We start from the raw sequence: 14,779 nt of genomic DNA, 5'->3' as shown, positions 1-14,779 counted from the left end.
GTAATATCTTCTTTTTTGTGTTATTGTATATCTATTCAACTAAATTGTTGTACATGTATTTGCAGCCCCTAGAGTTTAAAAGATTCCACCTTGGGATTTTTGGAAAGGTAATGAATGTCATTCACTGTGCAAGTGTGCATGACTAATATATTTAAAAAAGTAAAATAAAATCCCTTCAGTTGGCATATTAAAAAGTATTTTTTCTAAAATAGTCTCATTTTGAATGAAGCAGCTCAAAAACTCTAGTTTCGATTTTAGTTATAGTGAGCTTAATCCCTGCTTAACACATATGTGTGTTACAGATGCTCAGAATACATAGTATAAGCTATACTATACTATCGTACTACTATCATATGTATATACAGTATGTACATACAAAATTAAGGTAAATGCAAAGTATAATAGTGCATCATCTCTAGAAAGTAAAGTATGAAAGGTATGGATGGAAAAACGAACTGTTTGTATTTACATACAATCACCACCAGGAGGAGCCACATAGCTTCTTTGGGAATTTACCAGTATGAGTTCAAATTGTATTCAATTGTTTCTATTTCCACTCTTGAAATTGCAGTCCAAATTGTCAAATAACTTTTCAATAAATCAAACAAGACACACACACACACACGCGCTTTGCCCATGGCTTCATGGTCATTTTAGGCTCAAACATTAGAGGCTAATAAAGTGATCGATTTATATGTAGTTTTCTCTAATGCATGTGTAATGCCTAGATGGACATTGGATTAATCCATCATCAAACATTGCGGGTTGGACTCGATAACTTCATTTAGTATTGATCCGGTAGTGCAGATGTTAGGGTTGATTAGCACAAACACTGCCCCTATTACAACTCGATGCTACATTTAAGATATTACAGCACATCAGTTTATTGGTTGTGGTTATGCATCTTAATTGAATATCACTTATAATCTATGTTTTGTGACAAATATTCTGATGGAAACCACAATATGGGATGTGCACGAGAACAGATAAATAAAGCATGGGGATTGTGATACCTTCAAGTGCTGTCGGAATCTTAGAATGGTAATGACTGAAAATACATTTAAAACTGGAAAGGCGGGGGGAAACTAAGGTTTGAATCATTTTGATGAAAAAACTAAAATAAGGTCCTACTATGAAATGAACGTACTACTATGAAGATGTCATATGCTAATGTCCAATTGAAAAATGTCTTCACAGAGATTGTTTTTTGTTACTTTATAAATCCTTACCACTGTCTTGGAAAGATAGCAGCACATAGATAAAGAACAACAACGTGTTAAAAGCTACTAACATAAATAGAGGCTGTACCATTATCAAATAAAAAAAGCAGATACAACTTTATGTTTAGGTAAATGACTTGATAAATGAAGTAGAACAAATAAGATACTAAATACAATACAGCTATGTAAGAAACCAAGGGTTTTGAAATAACGGTTATTTGATAAAACAATTAGAGCAAAAACTAGTATTAGAGCAATAGTTTTAATAGTAATAGCAGCTGCAGTAGTCCTGATATTATTTGTGTACAGCTCCATTAAATGACCCAACAGAAGTTTGAGTTTACAAGCAGTCCCTGAACTCAACATAGGAGCCTGAGCCAATAGCATGAGAGCAGAACTCTGTGTTGTGGTGGAAGCGACCAATCAGCGCTCGTTCTGCGGAGTAAATTGACACTCAGCGTCGGGTCCCTGGTGCCTGGATGTATCGAGCTGCAGTTTGCTGCAACAAAGAAACCGTCGCTACATCGCGAAAACACAAGTAACATCGCCGGAATAACCTCGTGGACATTTGCAGAGAAGAGGAGAGACTCGGCCCTTCTTCCTTCGCGGAGAGATAATTGGAGAAAAGTGTCATTTGGAGGGGAGCTGAGTTTGTGTTCGGTGAGTGTTCCTCTGTTTACACCGGATGAGCTCACCACAGGATCTGGAGCACAAGATTATGTGTAGTTGTAGGAAGGCGAGAACAACGATGGATTTTCCTTTAAAAAGTATCTTAAAACCATGTTTGGACCGTTAATTGACTGTATACATGTATAACTTACACTGACATGAAAAGTATTGCCCTTTTTACATCGATGGTTACTATTAGTTTGTCACCTCTTCTTAAATATCCAGCTAAAGCTCTTACAGGTTAACATCAGAAATACTTAGACACAGTTTACCTCAATGTGCAAGGTGTCACGTGATGTTTCTACACATTGGGTTTACCTCTCACACCAATGGCAACTCATCTGTCGTCCTACCTCACACAGCAATGTGATGGAAAGGTTGACTGAATCTCTGTATTGCATGCAAGTGGTGTAAGGGATGAATTATAAGTGATCAATGAGAGGTGTGCATTTATTAGAAATCCCAAGAAACCATGGATTCAAAAAGTATAACAGTAGTTTACAATCTGTGTGGCTCGTCGTGACCTGTGACCTCTCAAATTGAAGCCAACTCTTGTAGGGACCTCTTGTCATCCATTGCTTGTCTATAAGACTAGTTTTACCCAAAGTGATGTCTCTGAGATTGTTTAATTTTGACAGCCATACACAGGTATAACTCTCTGGTTAGTCAAAAAACATTTAACCCCTTTGACATCTTAGGGATCATGGTAAGAAACCACTGGGTTAGACAAAGTGCACTATCAAAGTAACGTTTGTTTCAAAAGGATTAACCTTTAATAACCAACATTTGCTGTTTTGTATTCTAATCCTAAAGATACTGAATATTCAACAGAAGTGCCACAGGAAGTGTCTCTATACCAGCAGTAGCTTTTAGAGAGTTATCGGTGTCTGTATTTGGTAACAGTACCTTTCCTCGCAGGACTCCCATTAGTGATTCATTCTCTCTGTGGGTCCACCATGACATTTACTCGACTCTGACGGGTAAGGTGACAAGGACATGAAAAATGGAGTGCAGATGGTGAGGGCAGGAAGAGGAGGAGGAGTAGAGAGAGACTGTAAAAGAAGAGCTGAGGAGAGTGTAGGGAGAGGAAAGGTAGCAGAGAGAGATCAGTGTAAACAGGGGTATAGTCACATGTGTGCAGCATCTTCATTTGGTTAAATAACTAGGGATAGGCTAAAAAGTGTGTGTGTGTGGGTGGAGTTTGCTGGTTGATTGATGACCTGTCAGGATAAGGGAGGGGGTGTCTGGTGGGGAGAGAGATGCAGGGATGGAGAGATGAAGGAGGAGGAGATGGAGCGTTGTAATGGTGACAGGGAGTCATTTATCTGTCTGCTGGATCTGACCGGCCGGTCACTGCGGGAGATCAATCTGCTCACCAGCACCTCTCCTCAGAGTCTCTTTCTTCTTCTCTTTAATCTTCCATCCATAATTTGCTACTTTCCCCCCCTCTTCTTCTCCTTCCTGTTTCCCCTGGTATTCCCCATTACCTTTGTCAAACATCATGTTGCATACGTCTTCCTCGCCTGCCTCTTCACAGCACTTTGTTTCCTGTCCTGTTCTTCTGCGTTCCTGCCTTCAGCTCTTGAACTCACTGACACTTTAACTACTGACGCTTCTACTTCGGTGGAACTTTTCAGTGAAATGTTGATACTTTTCAGCACAGTTCAGCTTCTTCCAGTACTTAATCCTAATCTTCAACTACTTTCAGAGACGATGGCAACAAAACTGTCTTACACATTTCAATTACTCTTAGCAAACATGCTCAACTGATTTCACCTCAGGTAACACTATGTGGGCTTAGAATTAGTTTTATGTTTCACACCTGCAGTTTTCAGTGTAAGAAAATACATTAGCATTTTCCTCCTGCTGTTTCCAGTGTTGTACATTCTTTGAATTTTTTCTCTCCTCCTGCTCAGCTCTCTCCCTCCTAATCTGTTTTCTCTCTGTCTTTCTTTCCTGCTTTTCCCCTCCCTAAAAAAATCTCCCCTTCTCCCCCTTATCCCTCCAGAAGGACTAATAAGCAGCATTATGAGTCAGTGTGAGGAAAGAGGCAGATGGGACTCAGCTTGTAGGCCAGATAAGGGTTTTTAACTCGGCTGTGCCTTATCACACCCTGTCACTGCTACTTAAACTGAACAGATACTGACTGGCATTATCTGTAGAGCGGTAAAAATCTTTAAACTGAGATAGTGGAACGTCTGCCTGAAGCTTGTTGGAGTAATCCCTGTACAGAAGGGTGCAAGCGATGTCAGATTACTTATTTAAATGCAGAGATGAGCAACTTTTATTGGATAGTTCTCAAAGGCAATAACCGCCAAGGAGTTAACTCTGTTATTGAGCATCAAATAATTAACCTCTTGGTCACATAGTTAGCATTTAAATTACATTTCCTTTTTTCTTGCCAGTTGCTGGACAAATTGCTAATCTGCTCGGTGCCCATCGTGTCACGGTGCTCATCATTTAGTGACGCACAAGGCGAAGTGGTGACAAGATAGCCAACATTGTCAGGAGAAGCTGTTTTCCATCAGCGGTCATTATTTTAACTGACTTTATTTCCCTGCCTCCCCACTGTGTTTTGCCATTGCAGAGTACCACCGGAAGGCTCGAAGATCTGAACCTGTGAAGCCTCAAATTAGTCTCAATGAAGGCGCAGAATAGATCACAGAGTGTTGTGTTTCTGATGGTGAGAGAGTCACATTTGGCAAGCATGAGCAAAGTGTTGAATTGGAGTTTTGAAAAGATCTATTTGTTGAACTACGGTTGCAACTAGCAAGCATTTTCATTAGTGATTAATTATCAGTAATTTGTATGTAAAATGGAAAAAATATTAGTTTTTACCGCAATCACAGTATTTCCCAGAGCAGAAAGGGACACCTTAAAATATTTTATTAACTACTGGACACATTTCCATAAAAAATAACTACAGCCATCCAAGCCCCTCTGAGGATAAATTGTAGTAACTATGATTCCTTAACTTTGTATGTAACTCTGGTCTGGTAAAGTTTTCTGTAAATAACTATGTAATTCAGTATATATATATATGAGCATATAAAAGTGAGTTTAAACTAAAGTTAATATTAATTAATGACAAATGTATCTTTTTAGAAATGTTATGTCCCATAAATGTTGGATTGAATGCTTCCCTGCTGATACATTTAACTGTTCAGCCGACCATGATTAAAGTACGCTCAAGGTTATGCAAGCATCTCATTGTAATTAGGAATTTGGAAATATGCCAAATTGGTACCAAATGACATGTGTCTCAGCTGTACAAGTATTACTAATTAGCAAATGTTAGCAATTAGCATGCAAATATGTTAAACTAAGGTAATGAACATGGTTGACATTATACATGCTATTCACCAGTTGTTAAAATTGCCATTGTGAGCATGTTAGCATGCTAAGGTTAGCATTGACTCAAGTAAGAGCTGACTGAGCCACTAGCATGGCTTAAGGCTGATTAATTATCTGACAATCAACGTATTCAGCTATGTATGCAACGGATAATTGGATAGCTTTCTGTCAGTCTGTGGTTCACCATTTCATTTATATATGTCTGCCCAAGGACAAACATGTAAATGTATTCATCTTAGACCGACAGATGGGAGTGGGAATGACTTTTTATGCAGCAGCCTTTTGTTAAGTCAGTGATAGACTGCTGAGCCCACAAAAAAATCACAGACACACTCTTGAACACAGACACACACGCTCACATATATATAAATACACACATGTCACTCAGGGAAAACAGCCCTCTCATGCACCGCTGCGCTCTAAAGAAGGGAAACAAACTGGAAGATGATGTGTTCCTCCTACCCTTGACAGGCACTTAGTGTCTAAATGCACTGTGCAACTTGTGTGTGTGCACACCTGTGTGTTTGTGTGTTGTACCTGCTTACTCTCAAAGGTCATTACAATGACAGCATAACTCAAGTAATGGTGCACTTTACAGTAAGATGGCTAAATTCCCTCCTGGAGCCTGACAGTCCACTAAGTGGCAGAGATGTTGTCTATTCCTGAAAATCTCTTGTGTGCAACTTTACTGTTGAATAGCTTCTCCTTGTTTTAGCTTACTCATCAGTTTATCGGGGCGAGGTTGATGCTGCTTGTCATCTTGTTGTCATCCTGTGATACGCTTGAGTTTGTCAAGGGAAGATGCAGCAGCGAGTCGTTAATCAAAGTCCGCCTAGCGCTGAATACGGCCTGACACGCCAGCAGTGGAGCCCTCGGAGAGGCAACATGAAATCATTAGTGTTGTGACAAACAGATTAGTTACAGCTAATGTCCACTTTTGCAAAACTGGTCGTATCAGTTCATTTTCCTTCATCTTGTCACGTATCGTTGGGGTTTTACTGTGGCTCCCTCTCGTCGTGTCTTGACATCTTGTTGGATCTCATTGGAAATGTTATCTATCTTTTAGAATTGTTAAGAGTGGAAGTAGCGAGGTGCTCATTTACATATAAATGACAGGAGTGTCTGAGTTGCTGTGCTCTTGCTCATTTGTCCTCTTGTGTTGATTTATTGTGTGTGCGTGTGTGTCAGTGAAACGTCATTATGTGTCAATGTGGACAATCGGCTCTGAATCCGCTGCCTCGCCCTGCTCCTGGCTGCGTTTCACAGCTTCCAGCAGATTATCTGATAGCTTTTCCACTTGGATCAAATCGATTGACTCATCCTGGAATTCAAGGCTGGCATATGTGTGTGTGTGTGAAAATATAATGCGATGGAGGGAAAACTAACAGGAGGTTTAAGTGCTCGTGTATACCTAGAACAACAATGTCTTCTTGGATGATTTAAGATTTCTTTTGTTTTACGAAAACCAAATAATATCCTGTCAGAGACTCTCTCGCTCTCTCTAAAAGCTTTAGAGTCTTCTCATGTATCATCTCGGAGTGTTTTTGTTACAGGAATCCTTGCTGGCTTCTCCAACGATTTACTTTTGAAATATACTATGCAGCACGCTACAACACATCATTTTCACACTAATATTGGATGTCAGAAGTATGCAGTATATCATTAATAATACATACTATTTTTGTTAAAAGCGACCCCCACTTTTACGTTTTTGATTTCTCCGTTAACCGTTGAGGCATTCGAGAAAGTCAAAGTCAAGGTAACAAAGGGTAATTCGTAAATACATATAAGATCAATTTATGGGTGAAGGCCTCAGTATGCTGATCCTACATTCATGCAAACACATATTTATAGACACAGCAGCAGTGGTCATCACATTATCAAATAGTATCTGAAACACCTTCTATAATTGGGTGTGTAGTGTAGTCCAACAATATCTCCCACTCTAAAGCCGTGTGTGTAGGCAGGGTTTCTCAATAGACTTGTCTAAACTTCACCCAACAGGAGTTAGTGGCATACTGGATGATGAGTAGGTGTTTTAGTTTCTACTCGCTAAATCTTCAGGGGAAAAGCTTTTACTGAACCTGCACAAGCAAGATTAGATCAGTCACTTGCAGTACATTTGTGGTTTTTCGCTCTACCTGGCAGATACTTCTAGCTTAATGGGAGATAAACTGAGGGAGACTGTTTCTAGTAGTCATCACAAAAACAACTACCACCATAACTGATTATTGATTTTGATTCCTGGTCGATTTCTGTGTGAGGCTGTTGACTAAAATTGCTGTTGTGACACTAAAGCTCCATATATCCATGCATCTGTTACCAGTGCAACATTACAAAGCATAATTTCCCTTCATGGCTGAGAGTAATGGGTGTATCAGCTGGGCTTTAATATTCCCATTTAAATGGAGCTCTCCGTCAAGTAAGCAAAAACAAAGGGATATGATCTGCTTACACTATGGGACAGCCGGTGTTTTAGAAAAGTGTGAGGGCATTTCCTCCCCTGCCTCCCACTCTCTCCCTTTTACTGTCTTTGTCTCTCTCCGTGTGTTTTCTGGCCATAATTACAGAGCTCATGAAAGCGTTTAGAGTCTCATGAATATTTAGGTCTTGGAGGGGAAGTGTCAGGGGAGACCCATGTGTGGTTGGTCTGCCCTAATTATGGAGATAGGCTTCCACACATTCGCACACACACACGCACCCACACTTAAAGCGAGAGAGGACGGCCAGAAAATGATCAAAAGTGACCAATTTGGGAAAAGTGAATATTGGCTTAAACAAAGGTGTCAGCATTCTGAAAGAAATTGAGCATCACACACACACACACACACACACACACACACACACACACACACACACAGAGAGATAATGATAGCACAGCTGGTTGTGGATAGCAGCTGGTTCTTCTGCTCCCTATTGTTTAATATTGGGCTAATGATGGAGAGAACCTGGGAAATCAGTCAAGGGGTCTCTCTCTCTCTCTCTCTCTCTCTCTCTCTGTGTGTGTGTGTGTGTGTGTGTGTTTTAGGCCTTTTCTCATGGCAAGGATGAAGAGAAGTGTGACTCTCTGTGATGGGCGGCATTGAGTCAAGGGGTGACAGGAGGAGGGAGTCATGCCTTTTGGTTTGAGAATGCTGGAGAGGAAGGAAGGAGTGCATGAACAGAACCATGCAGACACCAGAAAACCTCATCCGAGCTAAAAGAGGGTTGGGAGCAGAAGGGGTGAGAAAAGAGGAAGATGGCAAGGAATAAAAGGTGGATGAGACAGATCCGGTGAAAACAAAAAAAGGAGGGTGGGGAAAGGGTGGAGAGAGGAAAGAGGAAGTCAAGAGTGTATGAGAGAAGAAAAAAGGTGAGAAAGAAGCAAACGAGAGAGGAAATGCATTTTGAAGGAGGCTTGTAGTGTAATGAGTCAGTCTGGGAGGCTGAAGGATGGAGGGGATGTGGGGAGAGACCTAGATGAGGATAAGAGAAGAGGGAGTACAGCGAGTGTGTCACTGCAGATGGTGATGTAAAGGTGAGAAGCGAGGGTGGGGAATTCAAACACAACATGTTTAGTCCCAGAATAGAGAAGAGCATGGTAGTCTGTATGATTCACTCCAGGAAGGTGTGTTTTATAAATTCATAGTGCTCACATACTGTCGCTGAACTGAGATCAAGAGTTAGAAATGGTCCCTCAGGCTACCATACGCATATATCACCGTAGGATCAGAGCACATTTAGGAACTAGAAAAAGCCCCGGATACAGGATCATTGAAGAAAGGACAAATTAAAGAACACATGTGTCTTTGGTGACTGTGAAGGCCATAGCACATGGTTTTATCATTTTTTAAACTGCTCAAACTATTCACTGACCCCTTTTATATGGAAACATCTGAACTTGTTATGTTAAAACACTTATTTAAACAGACTGTCAGCCTGTCATTTGTCACCTAGACTATCTGTATATTTAAAGTCAGCTGTCTGACACTTGTAAACACAACTTGCAAAGTCACACCCTCCCCCCCAAGTTGAACAAAGTCAGAAATGTGTCTCGTTTGTTATTGGGTTTACACTTGAGACCTATAAAACTACTATCAGTATCCATGTAGTGTTTCTTATTAGTGCTATGGTCTTATTTCAGTTGTTTCTGATTAGGGCAACACTTTAGCGGCTTTAAGAAAAAGCGCTACACCCAGCTTCTTTTTTTAGCACTCTGAATTTATTGTGTGAACGCTTTGAGCACTTCGAGTTGAACATCTCTAGTGTTTGGCCAGCGCTTTTCTGCCAGAAAAAAACGTGCGAGTCGTAAACATGATAGTAAATGATATCCCAGCAGAAACCTACGAAAAAACGTGACCTTAAACATTTGGGGTCAAAGCCTAACCTCAAACATCTCGTCAGAGTTTCACATATCTAGGGTTATCATCCTACAAGACCCCATCCACTCGACAAGTGCAAGGATTTAGCAAAGACAATATCGAATTGCATCATGGGAAATTATTGCCTGAATGTTTTGGGAGCTTGACCCTTATTTAAAGTCAGGATATCTGCTGCTCCTGTTAGGACCAGCCTTGTTAAAAATCTGGCCCAACTTTATGGAACTGCAATATTATTTCACTGGAAAACCCCCTTTAACCTGAGGAGGATAAAAGAGTTAGAGAAAGTAAATACACACGGTTGAAGCCCTGATGTAACTCATGACTATAACATTCTCGTTTGAACACTGAGAACTCGGTCTTTGCTAAATGTCTTGTCACTGTTAATTATCGCCAACACAGACCGGGGAGTTCTGCCGTCCAGCCGTCGGAGCACTGCGGTTCCAACAGGAGATCAGCCTCGTCTGGCCGCCACCATGTGTGAGCTTTCATCAGGCCACTTCACAGCCCTCTGAGCGGAAACCAGACCACCACCACGTGCTGTGAAGGCCCACTGCTGCCGCACAGACGCTGACACACACACGCCGCTATGATTATGGACACAGGCAGACGCTCAAAGACACACAAACACACGTGTCAGCACCACTTATAACAGACCACAGTTTGATGAGGTGTGTCACCAGTCTGAGGGGAGTGGGGCCCACTCTCTGACTGTGTGTGTCTGTGCGTGTGTGTGAGCGAGAGAGAAAGAGAGTTTGTTAGCAGTTAATAATCACATAATACAATCGCTGTTCATCAACCAACTCTAAACAGTCACTGCACTTGACAGGCTTATAATGTCATAAGCACCAGCTGTTTGTTTATGAATATTTATGCGCATGTATATGTTCAGCTGCCAGTAAAAGGCAGAAACAATGTATTTGTTTTATAGGTCCTTTTTATATTTATTTATTCATGCTTTATTTATTTATTAGCTGAGCATTTAAATGAATAAACTATTCCAGTGTAGCCTGCAGGCGGTCCGAGCGCTTCAAAGTGTCCTTAGCGCTGTGTATTACTTTCACATTTTGTTATGTTTTTGTCATTATAATGAAAATGTCAAATATCACTCTCCCTCACACATAGAGTAATTTTAGGTTGTCAGCGCAGCGAAAGGAAATAGGAACAAGCTTGTTCCACTGGCAATACATATCTTAGACAAACAAGCCCTGCAGGTGGCTTTGATTGGCACAGTGTGTTCAGGAGTCAGAACTTCTTGTGATTTGATGTGGGCAGTGTGTGATTTCTTTATTTGTTTCACCAGTGGGGAACCTGCAAACAACTTGACTTTGACAAACAACTTGAGACCAGGAATTCTCTTTATGATATTCCTGAGTTCCCTGAAAGCACATAAACCTACAAAGACTGTTTTTGTTTTATACAACACAAAGCTTTTTTTTCTCACTAACCAAAGAAACATTTCAAAATCATGCTTAAAGGTGGGGTAGGTAAGTTTGAGAAACCGGCTCGAGATACACTTTTTGTTATATTCCATGGAATGCTCTTAACATCCCGATAGCAATGAATATCTTAAGTGCTTTGACAAAAAATCCATAAAAGAATGTCATCTGTGGAAGCCGTAATACTGTAAAAAGCACGACCAATCATTTTAGCCGGCCCGGCTAAAATAACTGGATGGCCTACCTGCCTGTCAGCCTTCCATCTGTGCACAAACTTATCTCGTGCCCTCATTGGTCATGTGCGCGTTCGTGTGTGTTGGAGGAGGGGCTCTGTAAGGAAGTGGCTGATTTTTTCCAGCTGTGTATTTTCAAATGCTAGCGCACTCGAGCTGGTTTCTCCAAAATTACCTACCCTACCTTTAACTTAAATTCTGATAATGTTGCTTGTGTTTATGCACAATTTAGGTAAACATGCAAGGAGGATTTTTTTTGTATGGCCACTGACTTAAACCTGGTCTTTTTGGCACCCTAGAAGATATCATTAATATATTATCACAAATAAATCATCAGCTTTGAAGACACAATGGGTAACAGTACCCACAAATAGCTTTCTCATTCAATAGCACACACATCATTATTTTGTGATTTCTTCAGTGTAATTGGTTCCTTTTTCATGGTGGTAGTAATTTGTTTTACCAAGCAGCACTCGTTTACCTCCTCATCCTTCGTAAAAAATCTAAAGAAGAGGACTTACTCTCCATGCCATCTCAGTGTTTTGTTTGGAGAATACACATGCAATTTCCTTGTCTGCTTTTTGTTGCAGTAAAAGCATACCAGAATATGTTCTAAAGGCTCTTCTTCCTCCTGTATTATTAGCTGTGACTTGGTCTTTGTTTTGGATTCCAACACCGACATTATCTCCAGCATCTTCACATTTTTTGAGAAATACCTCGAGTGTGGCATTTGAACCCAGCTATGTTTTTCAACAGCTTTTGAGCGATTTAAGAACGAGTGTACTGGAGCTCTTAGAGAACACTTAGAGCAGAAGCACTGTGTAATTTCAGTCAGCACTTACCTACCGCATACTAAAACACACCGGAGAGAGAGAGGGAGGGAGAAAGTGAGAGGAGACACTTGTGTAGGATTACAGGAGACGTTGAGGAGAATCCAATGTGTGTAAACGAGTAGTAGACTGAGAAAAATGTTTGTATTTGAGAGAGGAAGAGAGAGATGGGTGATACGCTAGTGCTAGAGATGTAAAGGACGCAAGGTTCACATCCCCCACTTATGTTTTATTCATCCATTCAGTTTTGTTTTTCATTAAGCCAAGATCTGGGTCAGATACTGGAGCGTGTGTGGAAGTGGAAGAAGAAGAAATCAAAAGGAGGACTGATGTTTCTGTACAATGGAGACTGAAGACTGCCAGTTTAGAGGGATGAGTGGGCAGAGGCAGGATATGAAACAGGTACAGTGACATGAAGACAGGCAGACAGACAGGCGTATGTGAGCCAGATGTTTGTCGACTTCCTCTCCACGGTCCCTTGGTCGGAAACCAACAGGTGCTTGCATTTAAATGGCAGATGGCGACTGTTTGTGGCAAGAAAGAAGGAAAAAGCATCAGCTTTCTTCAGGGCTCATGCCTCCAAGCTGGCTTATCTGCGTCTGTAACAGATCTCATTGCCTTGAATTAGTCAAAGAAACAGGAGGTGGCTGTGAAACTGGAGAATCTGAACACCCAGGAGCATGTGTCTGTGTGTAGGAAGGAGAGACAGACAGATGGAGACGGATAGAGTGAGGATTTGACATAAAGCAATTAGTGGATTAATCTAATAGTCAATTGTTGCTTTGACTATTAAACAATTTGGATAATCGTTTTGAGCCCATTTTAAATCAGAAATACCAAAAATCAGTTTGTTCTAGCTTCAAATTGATTAATCACATAGGACTTTTGCCTTTTTTATGGCTAGAGGATACATTTTACAATACTAGTAATTGTTTAAATCAGAGGAGTTACCACTCTTATAATATGTAGTTTTCGTCAACAGTGATGATTTCCTTGCAAGCTGAATACATGAACTGCCACTATCTGACTTGCTTGAGGTGTCTATATCAATATCCTGCTCCACCTTTATGGAATTTTCTATTGAGAAAAGCTTTCTGGCGTCACATCATTGACAATTCTTATATTTTATACAGGAGAGTGGCCCTAGGGAAATATTTGGCCCATTTAAGGGGGGAAGGGGGTGAGTGAAGAGACATGGAGATGGAGCGAACAGGAAAGCAGAGGAGATATGGAAACGATGGAGCAGATGATAAGAAGCTCATTATTCTGCTCCTATATCTGGCTCTTTATATCCTCCACGCCTCTTGTCACGCGTACAGTGGAGACATCATCTGTGTAGGCCTCATCCTACAGGAACGTGTCGCCTGCTCACCCGTCTGTCGCTACGTGTGTGTGCACCTCCTCTGTACTTCTGTAGTAGTCATGGCAACATTAGATCATCTGACATACGAGGGTATTTTACGTGAGGTCGATGTATAATGAGCCGATGTCTTTTGTTTTCAGGGGAAGATATTCATCAGTTTGACCTTTAACCCTCTGCAGAGCAAATAGCTGCAGTCTGAATGTGTAAGCTCTTTCTTGTGCAGCATTCAGTTTTACACACTCTTCTTTCTTTACCTCGGAGCAAGGTCTGCTGTTTCCTTACTCCCATTCATCACTGGTGGTGGTAACCTTTTTGTCGGAGAATAGAGAGAACAGTGAGTTTCATGAACCTAATACTCGGTTAGTGGTCCTTACTTAAAGGGGACCTATCATGCAAAATGCACTTTTGTACGTCTTTTATACATGAATATGTGTCCCCGGTGTTCCAGGGAACTCACCAAGTGTCAGAAAACACAACCCTCTCTATTTTCCTCCATACCCAAATCTCTAAAAAAGGGGCTGCAACGGATCTGATAAAAACTGATCCAGATTTGAACACTGTCCTGACGTCAGGACGGTGGCGCGACGGCTATTGGGCCAACTCCACCAATCAGGAGGAGACAGCCACGGCCATTGCCGTTCGAAAGCGCTGGAGACGCTGTAGTACATATGCCAGGCCTGTAGACGGTGCTGTTCTCACAGAATCAGCCCTTGCAAACACAGAGCTAAAAAATGTCAAATTGAGCGAAATGAGGCATGGCTAAAATGCATGATCTGTTTGGTATTTTGAAGAAAAAAAAAGTATAAATATGCCTTATATAGGTATGGTCCTACACTATATTATTCAAATATAGCATGATAGGTCCACTTTAAATTCCATGTAGTCCGATTTAGCTGTGTAAAGAGCAATTTCATTTCCACGCATGCAGGGTCCCCTATACAATCTGCTCCACATCAGAGTGTGTGATGTGTGACCCTGTCTGGAAGGTCAGATGAAAAAACTGGGGATCATTTAGAGTAGGGGATCTCAAAACATGCGGACATTTTATACCAAACGTACAAAGAGAGATAGAGAAGTTCGAATCATCCACAAAGCTGGACAATGTCAGTGTTAATCGAGTGTGAATGTCATAACATTAAGTCTCAGAAAGTCACTGAAAGGAACTGACAAAGTGCCCCCTAATCCGACAGCAGAGAGTTGTGAAGGGTGGAGAGGGTTTCTGAAGCTATTGGAACATCCAACAAGCCGTCCTTATAGACTACATCAGGACCCCTCATCCCTCCTCTTGATTACTGATGAAAAATGATCGGCTT

The 14,779-nt window shown here is 41.1% G+C and overlaps 1 protein-coding gene across 1 annotated transcript in view; it reads left to right on the top strand.

Moving 5' to 3' along the window:
- Window positions 1-1,685: 1,685 nt before the first annotated feature.
- LOC117488276 (SPRY domain-containing SOCS box protein 4-like) overlaps window positions 1,686-14,779 on the top strand; it is a 63,580-nt gene continuing 50,486 nt past the window's right edge. The window contains exon 1 of the mRNA XM_034137094.1: window positions 1,686-1,880. The gene's annotated coding sequence lies outside the window, so the exon portion shown is untranslated. The remainder of the gene's footprint in view (window positions 1,881-14,779) is intronic.

The sequence above is a fragment of the Trematomus bernacchii genome, unplaced genomic scaffold (assembly GCF_902827165.1).
Source record: "Trematomus bernacchii unplaced genomic scaffold, fTreBer1.1, whole genome shotgun sequence".
Lineage (NCBI taxonomy): Eukaryota > Metazoa > Chordata > Actinopteri > Perciformes > Nototheniidae > Trematomus > Trematomus bernacchii.
This window is presented reverse-complemented; position numbering and strand designations above follow the sequence as displayed.